The 15,552-nt window shown below is 50.9% G+C and overlaps 1 pseudogene; it reads left to right on the forward strand.

The window, feature by feature from the left end:
* Positions 1 to 10,627: 10,627 nt before the first annotated feature.
* LOC120969089 (uncharacterized) lies at positions 10,628 to 14,195 on the forward strand (annotated as a pseudogene).
* Positions 14,196 to 15,552: the final 1,357 nt, after the last annotated feature.

Raw genomic sequence — 15,552 nt, forward strand, 5'->3', positions numbered from 1 at the left:
TCACGCTCAGGGACCAGTTCTGGTGCCTATGGGGAAGAGAGACAACGGGGCATCCCGCCACGCAGGTCATTCCCGCTCCCTTTGCCGAGCCCGGCTCGAAAACTTATCCTTTCTTTGTGGACTACTTCTCCTGCGGCCTCTGCCCCCCTTTCTCAAATTTCTTTAATGACATCATGCACACCTACGGCTTCCATCTCCTGGATTTCATGCCAAATGCCGAGGCGTGTATGGCCCTCTTTGCCCACCTCTGTGAGGGCTTTGCCGGGGTGCATCCCAAAACGGCACTCTTTCGCCATTACTTCACCCCCTGTATCTAGCCAGGGGACGCCGTTTCTGGCTGCCTTACTTGGATCCCCAGGGCTTCGAGCAAAGGTGTGTACCCGGAGGGAGGACGGAAGGAGCGGTGGGATGAATGGTGGGGCCGGTGGTGCTGGATTGTGGAGGAGAACCCACGGCCGTTTTGCGAGGTTCGTCAGAGTCCGCCGGTCCGCGGCAACGATTGGAGCGATCTCGACCCCGACGACAAGAAGCTCATAGTCGCCACCACCAGAATTCACCGCCTCGTCTCCGCCGGCCTCACACTGGAGATGATTGGGGCTAACTTCATCCGCCGCCGTATCGCCCCTTTGCACCATAAGGGGAGGCCGGCCTGGGGTTTCAAGAATGCAGCAAATATCATGAGGCTCCGCCCTGGCCTGAAGCATAACTTCATGGTGATGCAGCATGCGTCCGTCTGCCAGAGGCTCTTTCAGCTCAAAGTCGACGAGGATGGCAACGCTGATAGGACCGGCAAGGCCGCAAAAGCCGGCAAGACCGGCCACCCGTTCAGGTTGCCGGCGGGGGTGCACCCATTGAGCAACAACTCTCGCCTGACCGATATCATTGCTATGATGCCAATCTTCAATGCCCATGGCCTGGACCCAACCTGGGCCGAGCCAGATGCAGAGTTGGTGCAACAGTTCTTCGACAACTTGTCGGAGGGCACCGTCCGCGATGAGCCAGAGCTCATCCGCCCCACCACCGACGAAGAGGTCGCATATATTGCCACCAGGGCAGATGAGGCAGCACTTGTTGCGGAGGCCGGCATCCACGGCACCTTGGTGGACGAGGCTGAAGAGCTGAAGAGGAGAGGAGATTCCTTGAATGGACGGGGCCCGCTGGGGAGACCAGCGGCGCTGGCGCCGGGGTTTCCCCCGCTGTGGTGGTGGCCGAAGAGCCGGCCGAGGAGGCATCCGAGGCGAACGAGCCCTCGGCCCCAAAGAAGAAACGCGTCCTGCGGCGGACCGGCTCCAGCGAGCCAGTCCAGTCCAGTAGAACCATGCAACGGCAAGAGGCCCAGGCGCAACCCATGCGCCAGACGAGGCGCGCGGCCGCGGCGGCAGAGAAGGAAGTCGTGCTGGCAAAGAAGGCCACGACCGCGGCGGTGAAGAAAGCCACGGCTGCTGCCTCCTACTCATCCAAGCATGCAAGGACCCCGTCCCCTTCCCCTGCGGGCACATCCCAGTGGCCGACTACGACCTTGGGTCTTTCAGCCCAAGGAGGAAAAGGGGGAGGAAGATGAGTAAGCACCTTGCGCCCTCATCCATCCTTTGACCCTTCATTTTGACTGTCTTGCCTTGACTTGATCTTGTCTTTCACAGCGACACAGAGACGCTGGCTCAGCGGGTGGCGAAGAGAGCCAAAACCTCAACGGGCGACGATCCCTCGGCAAGCACTCCACATGCGTCGGGGACGATCTTCATCAGCCTGGAGTCTAGCCCCGAGCGCAGCCCCCACTCCAGCCCCCAGCGTAAGTTTGTTACCTATTTCTCGCTGGCGGTCGTTGGAGCGCGTATCCTTATTGATGATCTTGCCGGGCCCACAGGAGGAGAGCAGCAGCAGGACAAGCCACTAGGGTCCACCCCCGACACGCCGCCCTCATCAACTACGCTGACCAGAGGGGCGTCCCAGGCCAGGGCACCCACCGATGAGCCCACGCGCATGGAGGAAGAGGTGGTGGGCACAAGTTCTGCGACCCCGTCCCGGCAACGGATGTTGCCGAGGAGAGGGACGCGTCCTCCCCACTTGTCATAGGTAAAATACTTGCCTCCGCTTCTCGCCATCACCGCCATGATTTCCTTTCTTTTCTCTGTCTTGAACTCTTTTGATTTTGGCCTTGCCTCACTCCCCTTTTTGGTCTCAGATCCTCCCCTGGTAAACCAGGTGGACGTCGATGCCGTGATCATGGAAACCGCTAAGGACGTCGAGGCTGAGTCTGCCAACATCGCTGTTGAGGAGGCCGCCAAGGGATTCGCCGAGGAGGCCGGCAAGGCCGCCGCTGAAGAGGCCGCCAAGGGGCCTGCCGGGGAGGCCGGCAAGGCAACTGCTGAGGAGGCCGCCACGGGGCTTGCCGAGGAGGCCGGCAAGGCTGCTGCCGAGGTGGCCGCCACGGGGCCTGCTGGGGAGGCCGGCAAGGCCACCACTAGGAAGGCCGCCAAGGAGACTGTCGGGGAGGAGATGGTCGATGACCAGCCTTCTTCCTCCTCGGCCCCTGCCCCGAGCAGGTACTTGAAGGTGGGCGACGATTTGTTCGTCGGCCTCCCAGGGACGGCGAGCACCGGAGCGCCAGCCGAAGGGGGGGTGTTCGACGACGAGGTCCTCACCGCTGTCGGGCTCCAGGTCGTCGACGAGCCGAGCACCTGGAGAAACTGGAGGCGGACCTAGCGAAGCTTGGCAAGGAGCTCTCCATGCTCAAGGACGACAGAGAGAAAACTCTCTACGACCTGGCGAAGATGCAAACCACCATATCTGACAAAACCAAGCTGCTCTCCAAGGCCAACGATTCCATTGCTGATCTGAAGCTGAAGATGGAGACCCGGGAGAAGATGCTTTCGGAGTCCAAGGCTCGCGAGCTGACCCTGACCAAGGAGCTCGCGGACGAGCAACTGCTGCTGTGGACCGCCGTCACTTCCCACAATGAGCTCGTGGCCAGCACGAAGCTTTGGACCAGCCGCCTTGTGGGCGTTGCTGAGAGGCTCACCGCACAACTGTCTGCCATGGGCATGCCAAATTTCAGGTTCTCCCATGAGGTGAACGTGACTGACAGCGCTCGGCTGACCCTGTTCTTCGAGGGTGTCCTCGATGCCCTGAAGCTTCTCTACTCCAACAGGGCGGCCTATCTGGCCGAGGAGTCCCGGAAGCTTTGTCGGGGCGCCTTGACCAATGTGCTCACCAAGGTGGCATACTGGAACCCCAGCGTTGACTTTGCTCAGGCACTTGACAGCTTGCCGGAGGGCGTCGACCTTCAGGCGCTCGAGGAGCGCATCGAGCCCATCATCAGCTGTGTCAGCAGAGTCGTGAGGCTGGAGGGCCAGCGCCGGGATTAGCTGCTTCATTCCTTGTCACTGCTGCGAGTTCGCACCCAAGACAATTTTATCTTAAGTTAGAACTGCGGCAACCACTGATGTAATATAACTTTGTTGTGCTTTGAACTAAATGCATGTTATTCCCCTGTTTGATTTCTCCTTGTATGTACTACACCCTGCATTTAGTTGGATAAGCTTGCCGGCGCATTAACCCTTGCCGTGGGCGCTTCAAAGGACGCATCCTTAGCAGCCCGCTTGGGGGTGTTGCTGCCAGGTAAGCCACCCTGCGTTCTTGGCGTAGCCGCTTGAGCTGTTGAGCGGCTCGAAACAGAACAAAGGCGCGGGCAATAGTGGCTGTGTTCCCTTGCGTACAGGTTTCCCATACAAAAACTAAAACCATCCGAGGGGAATAACCTCACAAAAGGGAAATTAGTCAAACTTTTTGGCATGACTTAGCTTTTTATTGCCGTGCGGATCGCCGTCGTGGCTATAGACGACGCCGCTCGGCCGGCTTCTCGTACCAGGGTGGTGTGGACGATCTTGATCTCCTCCACCACTGGCGTCTGTCACATCGCCTGTCTATGCTGGCACGGGCGGAGCGGCTCCGGACGGGCCGATCACTGCGATCGTCTTCTTATTCAGAGCCATGGCGATGAAGAAGCTGCTGCGCTAACTAATAGACCAGATTCTCACAACTAACTCCCCCTACCTGGCACGCCAAAGATGTCGGGGAAACGAACACCTATGGATCACAAGGATCCCTTCTACGTTCGGCGGGGAATTAGCTTCACGAAGAGCAGGTCTAGCAGTCAGCACGAGGGGATTTTACCCAGGTTCGGGCCGCAAAGATGCGTAATACCCTAGTCATGCTTGTCTGGATATATGTGTTCTTGAGCTTTTGAACTAGCTGCGGTGCATGCACGGTCCAAAAGTCCGAATCCTCTCTCTGTATGCCTTGGGCCTCCTTTTATACGTAAAGGGGTTGCCACAATGGCACACAGGAGGTGGAAAGCTAGCTACAGTGTATGAGCTTATCGCTCGGCACCGTAGGACAAACGCATTTAATGTGTTGCCTACGTGCCCTCTTACTTTATCGGGGACGACAACAAAAACTATCCCGTTCGTCGCCGCTCCTCCTTGCTTCGACATGCGTCCAGGCTAACGAGGCATGCAGTGCCACGATGGCTAACTAGCTTTTGTATTGGCACGATGGTAGAGCCTCCACAAAGATCTGCATGCCGCCACGCAGGCGCCTGCTTAGTTGGCACCCTAGTCGTCGCACTGGAGTGGTGGTGAGGTGGAAAATCCTTGTCGGGCGTGGGCCTGGCCACGGCCCAGCGATCGTCCCCAACAAGGCTTGTCGGGGGGGCTTCGCAGTTGTCCCCGGCAAGGATCTTGCCGGGGGTCTTCGTATTCTGGTCCCACGTGGCTCCGCAGGCCATCAATCTCTACAAAGATCTGCATGCTACCATGCATGCGTTCCCAAATCTTGGTCTTAATGTTGTCAGAACTCTAAGCCTCAAAGGTGATGAGCTCGCTGGTGCTGCACAGGCTGCCCCGGCAAGGGTGATGCCAGGGTAGGTCCAGCTCGCCTTCTGGTCCTTGTTCCTTGAGTATCTGTCTTGGTGGTCTTCGTGTTTTATCTTCTGCTACCCTGCCGGGCCCGGCCACAGGCATGGCTACGACTGCCCGCGCACAAGTAAGGGGTGCAAAAGAGCTCGTACTTTTGTACACCGACAATATTCAACACCATGTTCTTAGTTCATACATCATATATGCAAGTGCCCTCTGCTTAGTATATAAATCACACGTGTGACTTATATCATGTGACCCTGGTTACTTAGATAACATGTATGTGAATTATGTCATGCGAACCTGTTTACTAAAGACGTCATATAATTATTTCATGCCATCCTGTTTAGTTAGTCATCATATCTTTGAATTATGTCATGCTATGCTATCCAGTTTAGATAGATATCATAGATGTGGAATTATAGCATGCTATCCTTTTTAGTTAAACAATATACATGTGAACTATTTCATGCCCTCTTTTTTCCACACTATCTATTGCGTATGTCTCTCATACAAGGTCTGTACATTCAACTACTTTTCTTGTTTATCATCCATTTGAATTGGAGGGAGTGATGACAGTATCTAGCGGAGTAAAAACACGGTCTTCAAATAAAACAGTGCTACCTCTTGGTGGAGATAGCACCTCGGTTGTACATGCACGAGAACCAGCCCTACCACACATAACCCAGACTCTCGCAGATTGTACTCCTACTCCGATGGACAGAGAACCAGCTTCACCCAATCTAACCCCAACCCCAGCAGATAGTAACCCAGTTCCAGTTGACACAACACCATCTCCAGCACTGGGCTCACGAACAAGAGCAGTTAGTATGGCAGCTCCAGTGCCCAAAGCGCCAGTACTATCACGGTGAACCCCAATTCCACCATTTAGTACACCTATTCCTGTTGACGAAGCACAACCAGCCATTCGTTGTTTAGCACGTATCGCATTTGATGTTGTTAAATCCTATGTGCGTATCTTTCCATCATGGAAATATTATAGTGAAGATGAAGGAAAAAGCCAGTCGTAGGTGTTCGTCCAGGAGTTATGTGTAAGTAATGTTATTCATGGCAGATAATTTGCTTTATCCCATACATTCTACCTCCATGCTGGTTATAATACAACAAATGTTCTCATTTTTCTCTATAGAGAAGGACCAATTTGGAAACAATGGATGAGGTAACATGTGCTAACACCTTTGCTATCTTCAAGAATGCTTGGTGGCAGTGTCAGAATTACCTGAAGAAAACGTACTTCACTGGCAAAGAAACTCATCAAATTCTCTTACTTTCTCCTGAGACACATTTACGGGACGATGACTGGGAATGCCTTGTTCTGTACTGGTCCCGAACCAAGAATGTGGTAAGGTCTATGAGCTCATTTTTTTTATTTTGAAGTACTATATGCATGCGTCTTACTGTACTCTGTTCGTGTAGAATAAGTGCTTAAACATGAAGAAGAACTCATTTAAAATTTCATTGTTATGGTGCATACTGCTGTTTTCTTGTATCATTGTATTTACTCATAGAAACTTATTTTTAAATTGAAGGGTCCAATCGAAACTCCAATGGCACAACAGATATGTTTAAGCATGTTTCTTTAACAGTTTTGCTCTTCTAAATTGCTCTATTGATTTCAATTTCAATTGTGTATATAGTTGACTTCTCATATCATGCACATTGGTAGCATCATAACAGAGCCAATAGTGTTGTTGTACATGTATACCTGTGTTACCCATCTGAAATCTTGTTGTGTCGTGTAGTTTCCCACACTTTTATTCTTTCAATGCTGCTTTCTCTTGAACTGATATGATTTGAACTGTGTCTCTATTTTGATTTGGCAAGACAATGCAGTGACCATATGACATAGATATATGTTTGTTTGATGCTTTTATTATGTACTACCTGGCAATAGAAGACTTGGTAGTTTAATCCTGTCCACCTTACTACTGAACTGATTCATCGAAATGAGTTTCATATACTACATGCTAAATCTGTTATGTGTCCGCTTGTTTCTGCTTTTAGTGCTGACATAATATTTGGGAAGAGTACCTTATTAAGCAATGGTAAAGGAAGTAATGTAGATAAGATTCAGGATAGTGAGACATCCTTGCTGGTCTCCAATAAAGCTGATAAAACAACTAAGGAAAACTATCTTCAAGACAGTGAGACAACCCCAGAGTCATGTCTTAATGTAGTGTTTGAGTTACTGGCCACTACTGTTGGCATAAACTCTTTGAACTCACTGCCTGGATCAGTTCAGTTTTTGGAGTCTCAACTACAAGTTGAAAGACATTGATCAGCTGTGCTGCGACAAGAAGCCGAAGGATTGTGGAAGTCCCTGAAGAATTCATATGCATATTTTCTGTTGCAACATCAAGCATTGGAGGATTTTAGCGCCAAATAGGAGAAAGCTAATAAGCTTGTTAAACTTATTGCCAGCATGGTGGATACCCAGGATAACGTTTCTTGAGCTCTTGTGAAGTTGTTTCAGTTATGGATTTGTTTCCCGCCGCGTTTATTTGCACTGGTGGCCAATTTAGATGGCCAGTGTACGTAATATGTTGTTTTGTTCCCTATATTTGCACTCGCGGCGAATGTTGATGCCCAATGGATGTAATATGTGTAATAGCTGTAATATCCTAGCGTTAGTTGCTTGCTTATTTATTTCCTTATTGTCTTGTTTAGTTGTTTTCTTGTAGTCACTGAAGTTCTTTTTTCGCGGTTTGCTAGTGGCCACAATAACCTATTTTTTTAACCTAGGCCACAATACCCATGGGCAACATATGGACCGTCGTAACCGTCGTCCTACTACCTGTTCTAGGGACCACGGGCCTTACCGGCCGAATGATCCATGGGCCTTCTACGGGCCATAGAGTCAATGGGCCTTCTACGGGTTGTATAATCGATTGGCAAAACATGGGTCGTACTATTCGTGGACCAATAACGGACCGCAATATGGGCCGTAAACGGGCTACAATGGGAATCGTCTGTTTATGGACCGACAGAAACGGGCCGCTAAGAGGTCAATATGTTTAACAGGCTTCACTCTATCGACAGGCATAACGGGTCGTTACTGGGTCGTATTTGATGACGCTATGAAAACCGCCCAATGGATTAGCGGGTCACAAACGGGCTGACTGGAGCCACGAGCTGAATTTGGCCAACAAGCGAACAGGCCAGCAACGGACCATAAGTATTCGAATGCTCGAAATGAGCCCAAGAATAAATAAGCCCTTAGAAGGCCGAAAGTTTACATGGGCTGGAAACGGCCTAATGGAATAATGGGTCGTTAATGTGTATAAAGCGATATATTGTTCATTGTGTGTCAGTTTCACCACGGGCCGTTAATGGGCTCATGGTTACAAAGGGCCTCGTATGGGCCGAAAGACGTCATGGATAATACATGGGCTGGAAGTTACAACAGGCTGAAATCATATTGGACGGCTCAGATGACGCTACTGGGCCTAATTCGGATAGGCCATAACGGGCCGTGAGTTAGGGGGCTGTCAATAGGCTATACGTGAATGGGCTGTTAACAGGCTTTCCGTGGGCCGGCCCGCTACCTTTGGACCAAGTCAAACGGGCCATCCTTTTCACTTGAATGGGCCACTGTTCGGTCGTGCCACGTGTCAACGTATCATGGGTGCCTCCCGTCCAATGAGTGGATGACATCTGTCCCAACACTGAGCCGACACATGATCCCTCTAGCGATTGAGAAATTTACACGTGGAAAATCCACATTTGTCGGGGCTGTTAATGGGTTACCGGATCCAAACCGGAACCCGATAGCTTAACGGCGACCCGTTATGGTGGATGTCATGTGTCGGTTGCCCTTATCGAAAGCATTTCCATGACGCGTCATTTATGTCATGAAAGTGGACACTTCCGTGATGATAATTTTGGTATTGTCAAGGAACACTTCTACGACAGCACATGTATGACTATCTTGATCTGTCATAAAATCGTCATGGATGTACATACATGATAGAAAACATGACTTATTGTGACAAACACATATCATCACGGAAGTGTTTTTTTAGTGCAGGTTGTTTACTTCGCCGGTGGGTCCACGTCAAAGCGGACCTAACAGTCGTTGCCCGTAAGTGATTATGATAGAGTGGAATCAGGCTATTTGCTTGCCAGTTTAGCTGAACAATCAGCGGTAAGAATTGTATTTCTTTGGGGTGTTACAGTTTATGTTCTAATTTTCATATGCTGCCGTTTTCGCGCTCTTCAGTAGTACAGCAAAGGGTAAAAATGCGTTCACAAAGAAAGAAGCTTGATCTATAGTATATCATAAAAAGGCTGGTTTATTTGGCTGGCTCTTACGTGCGTTGCGCCTTTAACAGTTTTCAAAGTCTCTTGCTAATATACTGGCCATCTGGACAACACATAGGTGAGACAACTCATGCAAGACCCTGAGCTACCCCTTACAATGATATGGACGATCTTAGACCAATTAGTTAACTCTACTTTCTTTTTATCTGAAACTGATCAAACAGAAGGGCACTTTCATAACAGTGAACGGAAATTTCCTTCCAAAACTCAACTAAGGAATGGAAGTTGAAGTCTCGGTGAATACAGCTGTAGAGAAAAGTGGCTATATTCGTAGACGAGAATCACCTCTTCTTGCTGAATTCGAAATCTCAGAAAGTCCTTTCCTCTTTGAAAGCATAATTGCGTTTCTATGTTGAAGATTGCAATCGTTTCGAACTCAGCAGTGAATTCTGCTTAACCTTGAGTTGATGATGCTACAAATCTTTTCCATGGGAAATTTTATATTAAGACCAGGACAAATTTATATTGGGACACTGGCAAGTTTGTTTTTATTAAACCATGGCTTTTCTTACTAGCTGGACCATGGCCATTTTATTTTTAGACCATGGATATTTACTTCATATTTGATGGCAATTTTTTTTATAAAACATGCCAATTTTTTTCGTCTAACCATGGTAAATTATATTTAGACCATGGAAAAAAATTAGACCATGGCATTTTTTACTAGTTCGACCATGGTCATTTTATTTTGAGACCATAGCAAATTTAATTCATGTATGATAGCAAATTTATTTTTTTAAATCATGTCAACATTATTTCTTCTGACATTGATTTTCTTTTATCTTTTTCAACATGCCAAATTTTCTATTACGACCATGGCAAGAAAAAATTAGACCATGGCGCTTTTTACTAGTTCGACCATGGTCATTTTATTTTTAGACCATGGAAAATTTAATTCATGTACCATGGCAAATTTCTTTTTCTAAATCATGTCAACTTTATATTTTTCTGACCTGGGAGAAAAATATTTTTTCAACATGCCAAATTTTATATTCCGACCATAGCAATTTTTTGATGTCATGTTAGTCTGCCACAATTTTACACCAATCACAAACTTACTTCTATGGACCATGGTTGTTTTTACCATGGCAAATTTATACTTGGCCCATGGCAAAAAATTGTACTAGAACTATGGCAGATTTTTTTTTCCCACCATAGAAACTATAGTGTTGGACAATGGCAAGTTTAGTTGTTTGAACATGGTCAATTATTTCTTTTTGGAACATGTACACTTTTTGTCGAACAAACCTTGGTAAATTCCATTTTTTTGTACAGAGTCGTTGAAACAAAAAATCATTTTTACACCACGGCAAATTCATTTCTGAAACATCCCATGACAGATTTGTCTTTCATAAGACTTATTTTTCCGTAATGTTTCTTTTTCCAGTATATTTTTGCCATCATTTTCAGACCATGGCAACTTTGGTTCTTTAATTTTTTTTGTCGATTTTCATTTTGTTTTCTTAGATGTGGCAGTTTTTTAGTTCCCCATGCACGTCAATTTGTAAATTTTAATATATGGCTTGGGTTGGCCGAGGGCGGAAGTTGGCAAATTGGTAAACGGTTGCTTTTCCTCTCCTGCAAGCGAAAATACAGCCAACCTTGCGAGTGAACTCGAAATGCCACCATCTCAACCTGCGAGTGAATTTGAAATGCCACCATAGCTTTTATTCGATTCCCCACCAGCCGCATACGCAGTTAAGACTTGAGAGGTGCAGCCGCGGATGTTGCGCGTGCGTGCATGCCTCTTCCGTCCTCAGCAGTCGATGGCGGAGGAACAGCGAGTAGCGGCCGAGAGGCGAGCACGGCGCAGGCTGCTGTTAGCCGTCCCCATCATTCCGATCGTCTTGTTCATCGTCGGGTCATGCGCGCTCTTCTTGTTCACCGCCGACCTCCCGCGCATCCGCATCGAGTACGCCTGCCTCGACGGCGCCCGTGACGCTCCGGCCACGAAGGAGCCGCCGGCGCCGCCGGAGGCCGTGGCGGCGGCTGTTCCCGGCGAGGAGCAACCTGGCTGGCCGCGCACCCTCGGTTCCCGGCCATGGTCGCGCCGGAGCGGCCTCGGGTGCACATGGTCACCGGATCGTCGCCGCGCCGGTGCACGGAGCCGGAGGGCGACCACGTGCTCCTCCGCGCGTTCAAGAACAAGGCGGACTACTGCCGTGTCCACGGCCTGGACATCTTCTACAGCAATGCGGTGCTCGACGGCGAGATGACGGGGTTCTGGACGAAGCTGCCGCTGCTGCGCGCGCTGATGGTAGCGCACCCGGAGGCGGAGCTGCTCTGGTGGGTGGACTCGGACGCGGTGTTCACGGACATGCTGTTCGAGCCGCCGTGGGGCAGGTACGCGGGTCACAACCTGGTGCTCCATGGCTGGGACGGCGAGGTGTACGGCGCCAGGAACTGGCTCGGCGCCAACACCGGTAGCTTCGTGCTCCGGAACTGCCGGTGGTCACTGGACCTCCTGGACGCGTGGGCGCGCATGGGGCCGCGCGGCCAGGTGCGCGACCGGTACGGGAGGGTCTTCGCGGCGGCGCTGTCGAACCGGGCGGCCTGGGAGGCCGACGACCAGTCGGCGCTGGTGTACCTGCTGGTGACGGAGCGCGACCGGTGGGGGGACAAGGTGTTCCTCGAGAGCTCCTACCACCTGCACGGGTTCTGGGAGGAGATCGTGGGGCGGTACGAGGAGATGCGGAGCAGGTGACGGCCGGGGCTCGGCGACCACCGGTGGCCGCTCGTGACGCACTTCGTCGGGTGCAAGCCGTGCGGGGAGCCGGACGCGACCTATGATGTCGTGGCGTGCCGTGAGGGCATGGAGTGCGCGCTCAACTTCGCGGACGACCAGATACTCGGCCTCTACGGGTTCCAGCACGAGTCGCTCAGCACCACGGCCGTGTGGCGCGTCAGGAACGACACCGGACAACCGCTGGATGCCGACGACCAAGAGATCGGCCGGCTCCTGCATGTCTCGAGAATGGTCCGGAATTTTTGGTGGGGGGCATCGGAAGGCAAGCGGAAAACACATTGGATAGCATGGCCAAGGATACAAGCTCAGAAAAGCAAGGGTGGTTTGGGATTCAGAGATTTCCGCCTCTTCAACCAGGCGCTCCTAGCGAGACAGGCTTGGCGTTTGCTAACTAATCCCACCAGCTTGTGTGCGCAGGTTCTCAAGGCAAGGTACTATCACGACGGGCGCCTCGAAGATACAGTATTCTCGGGGAATGCATCTCCGACTTGGCAGGCGATTCAGCACGGCCTTGAGCTCTTGAAAAAGGGCATCATATGGCGCGTCGGGGGCGGGCAGGACATCCGCATTTGGCGAGACCGGTGGTTGCCTAGGGAGCCATCACGCCAACCCATATCCCTGCAGGGTACGTGCCGCCTAAGGAGGGTGGCGGAGCTCCTGGATGGCGAGGGGTCCTGGCGCATGGACCTGCTCCGTCGCTACTTCCTCCCTGCGGATGTCGACGTCATCACCAGTATCCGTACGTCGACCCGCGTCACCGAGGATATTATTGCATGGGCACCGGAGAGGAACGGTATCTTCACCGTTCGGTCCGCCTACCGCCTGGCCATGGACGAGCGCGAGCGTCCTTCGGCTTCCGCCACGAGCAGGGCACCGGATGGTCGTCGCGCCATCTGGAAGATCATATGGGGGTGCCCTGCTCCCCCTAAGGTACGCGTGTTCGCTTGGAGAGTCGTCACCAACTCACTTGCTACTTGGGCCAATAAAGCCTCGCGACACCTCGAGCTTACTGGCTTTTGCCCCTTGTGTGGTGTTGAACGCGAGGATGGATTCCATGCGCTTTGCAGGTGTCCCCTGGCAAGAGAGCTCTGGCGAGTTATGGCCTTGGACTGGAACATCCCCAAGGTGGAGGCCATCGTCAACACTGGCCCAGAGTTGATCTTTTCACTGCTGGACCCCTTGGATGAGACGGCGAGACTGGTGGTGCTCATGACCATGTGGAGAGTATGGCATGTCCGGAATGAGATCACACACGACAAGGCGCCGCCCACTGCCGAAGCCTCTCGACGCTTTTTGCACGGATACATCAACTCACTCATGTGCATAAAGCAACATCCTGATGGTAACCTAGAGAAAGGGAAGATGGTGGTCCTGCCTTCACCACCACGCGCTCCAGAAAGTACGGCGCCCAAGGTGCGCGCACACTGGGTACCGCCCCAGCCGGGCTGGGTTAAGTTGAACACGGATGGGAGCTACATAGCGGCCACAGGTGCGGCGGGAGGAGGTATGATCCTGCGTGATGACAGAGGCGAGATCATCTACAGCGCATGTAGGGAGCTACGTACATGTGACAACGCTTTAGAGGCGGAGTTAGAAGCGTGCAGAGAAGGCTTGGAGCTGGCCTTGCACCGATCTAACCTACCTATTCTGGTTGAGTTGGATAGCGCGGAGGCGGTGTCGATGATTACAGCACGCGAGATGGATAGATCGTCACATCGTGCACTTATAAAGGAGATTCGTAGGTTGGCTGAAAGCGATGCTAGGGAGATCTCTTTTACTCTTTGTAGCCGTCTGCAGAACATGATTAGTCATGAGCTGGCCGCCTATGGCCGTAGCACTCCGCGCACAGCAGTCTGGCTTACTGCCGGGATGGACTTTGTTATAAACCTGGCTCTCGCTGAGAAGCCTCCTTGAGTAATGAGAATTCTTTTTTTCCGCAAAAAAAAAAACATCAACTAGATCCTTCGATTGGTTTGGGTGTCAACGTGCAGACATCGGAACACGCAACACATCCTGTTTTACACACTTTGCATATATAGGTCAACTTCGGGTTGATGAGTTGGAATGAAAACGAAGAGAGACGTGACCATCCCATCGGATGGAGATGAATGGTTGTGATTAGCAAGAAACCAACGTCTATTCATGGGAGGCCACCATCAACCAATAAGTAGGCAACAAATTTTTCATCTCATGCTAGAAAAGGACAAAACTTCCATCTTGATCCACGAGAAAACCCAGCTGATTCCTTCTTCTTCCCGTCTTCCTCCCACATCAAGTACGCCTGTCTCGATGGCGCACGTGACGCTCCGGCCACGAACGCGACGCCTAAAGCCGCTGTGGCTGCTCCCAGCGAGGAGCACCAGCTGACTGACCGGCCGTACTCGCTCGGCCCGAACATGTCCGACTACAATGGCCGCAGAGGGGCCTGGCTGGCCGCGCACCCTCGGTTCCCAGCCATGGTCGCGCCGGAGCAGCTTCGGGTGCTCATGGTCACCGGCTCGTCGCCGGACCGGTGCAAGGAGGCGGAGGGCGACCACATGCTCCTCCGCTCGTTCAAGAACAAGGTGTACTACTGCCGCGTCCACGGCCTGGACACCTTCTACGGCAGGGCAACGCGGTGCTGGACGGAGAGATGACGGGGTTCTAGACGGAGCTGCTCTAGTGGGTGGACTCGAACGCGGTGTTCACGGACATGTTGTTCGAGCCGTCATGGTGCAGGTATGTGATAACCCATAAGTATAGGGGATCGCAACAGTTTTTAAGGGTACAGTATTCAACCCAAATTTATAGATTCGACACAAGAGGAGCCAAAGATTATTTAAAGGTATTAGCAGCTGAGTTGTCAATTCAACCACACCTGAAGATTAATTATCTGCAGCAAAGTAATTAGTAGCACAATAGGATGATACTTTTGATGATAGTAGCAGTAGTAACAGTAACAGTAACAGTGATAGCATTGATATTGTAGCAGTAACGATAGCAGTAGCAACAGTAATAACTTAGCAAAAACAATATATGATAAATTCGTAGGCATTGGATAGATGACTCGTTAGATGATATTCATCATGAGACAGTTATAACCTAGGGCGATAAGACACTAGCTCCAGTTCATAAATATAATGTAAGCATGTATTCCGTAAATAGTCATACGTGCTTATGGAAAGAATTTGCATGACATCTTTTGTCCTACCCTCCCGTGGCAGCGGGGTCATATTGGAAACTAAGGGATATTAAGGCCTCCTTTTAATAGAGAACCGGAACAAAGCATTAGCACACGGTGAATACATGAACTCCTCAAACTACGGTCATCAACGGGAGTGGTCCCGACTATTGTCACTCCGGAGTTGCCGGATCATAACACGTAGTAGGTGACTATGACTTGCAAGATCGGATCTAGAACATGGATATAATGGTGATAACATAAACGGTTCAGATCTGAAATCATGGCACCCGGGCCCAAAATGACAAGCATTAAGCATGGCAAAGTCATAGCAACATAAATCTCAGAACATACTGGATACTAGGGATCAAGCCCTAACAAAACTAACT

This window comes from Aegilops tauschii, chromosome 7, assembly GCF_002575655.3.
Source record: "Aegilops tauschii subsp. strangulata cultivar AL8/78 chromosome 7, Aet v6.0, whole genome shotgun sequence".
NCBI classification, from domain to species: domain Eukaryota; kingdom Viridiplantae; phylum Streptophyta; class Magnoliopsida; order Poales; family Poaceae; genus Aegilops; species Aegilops tauschii.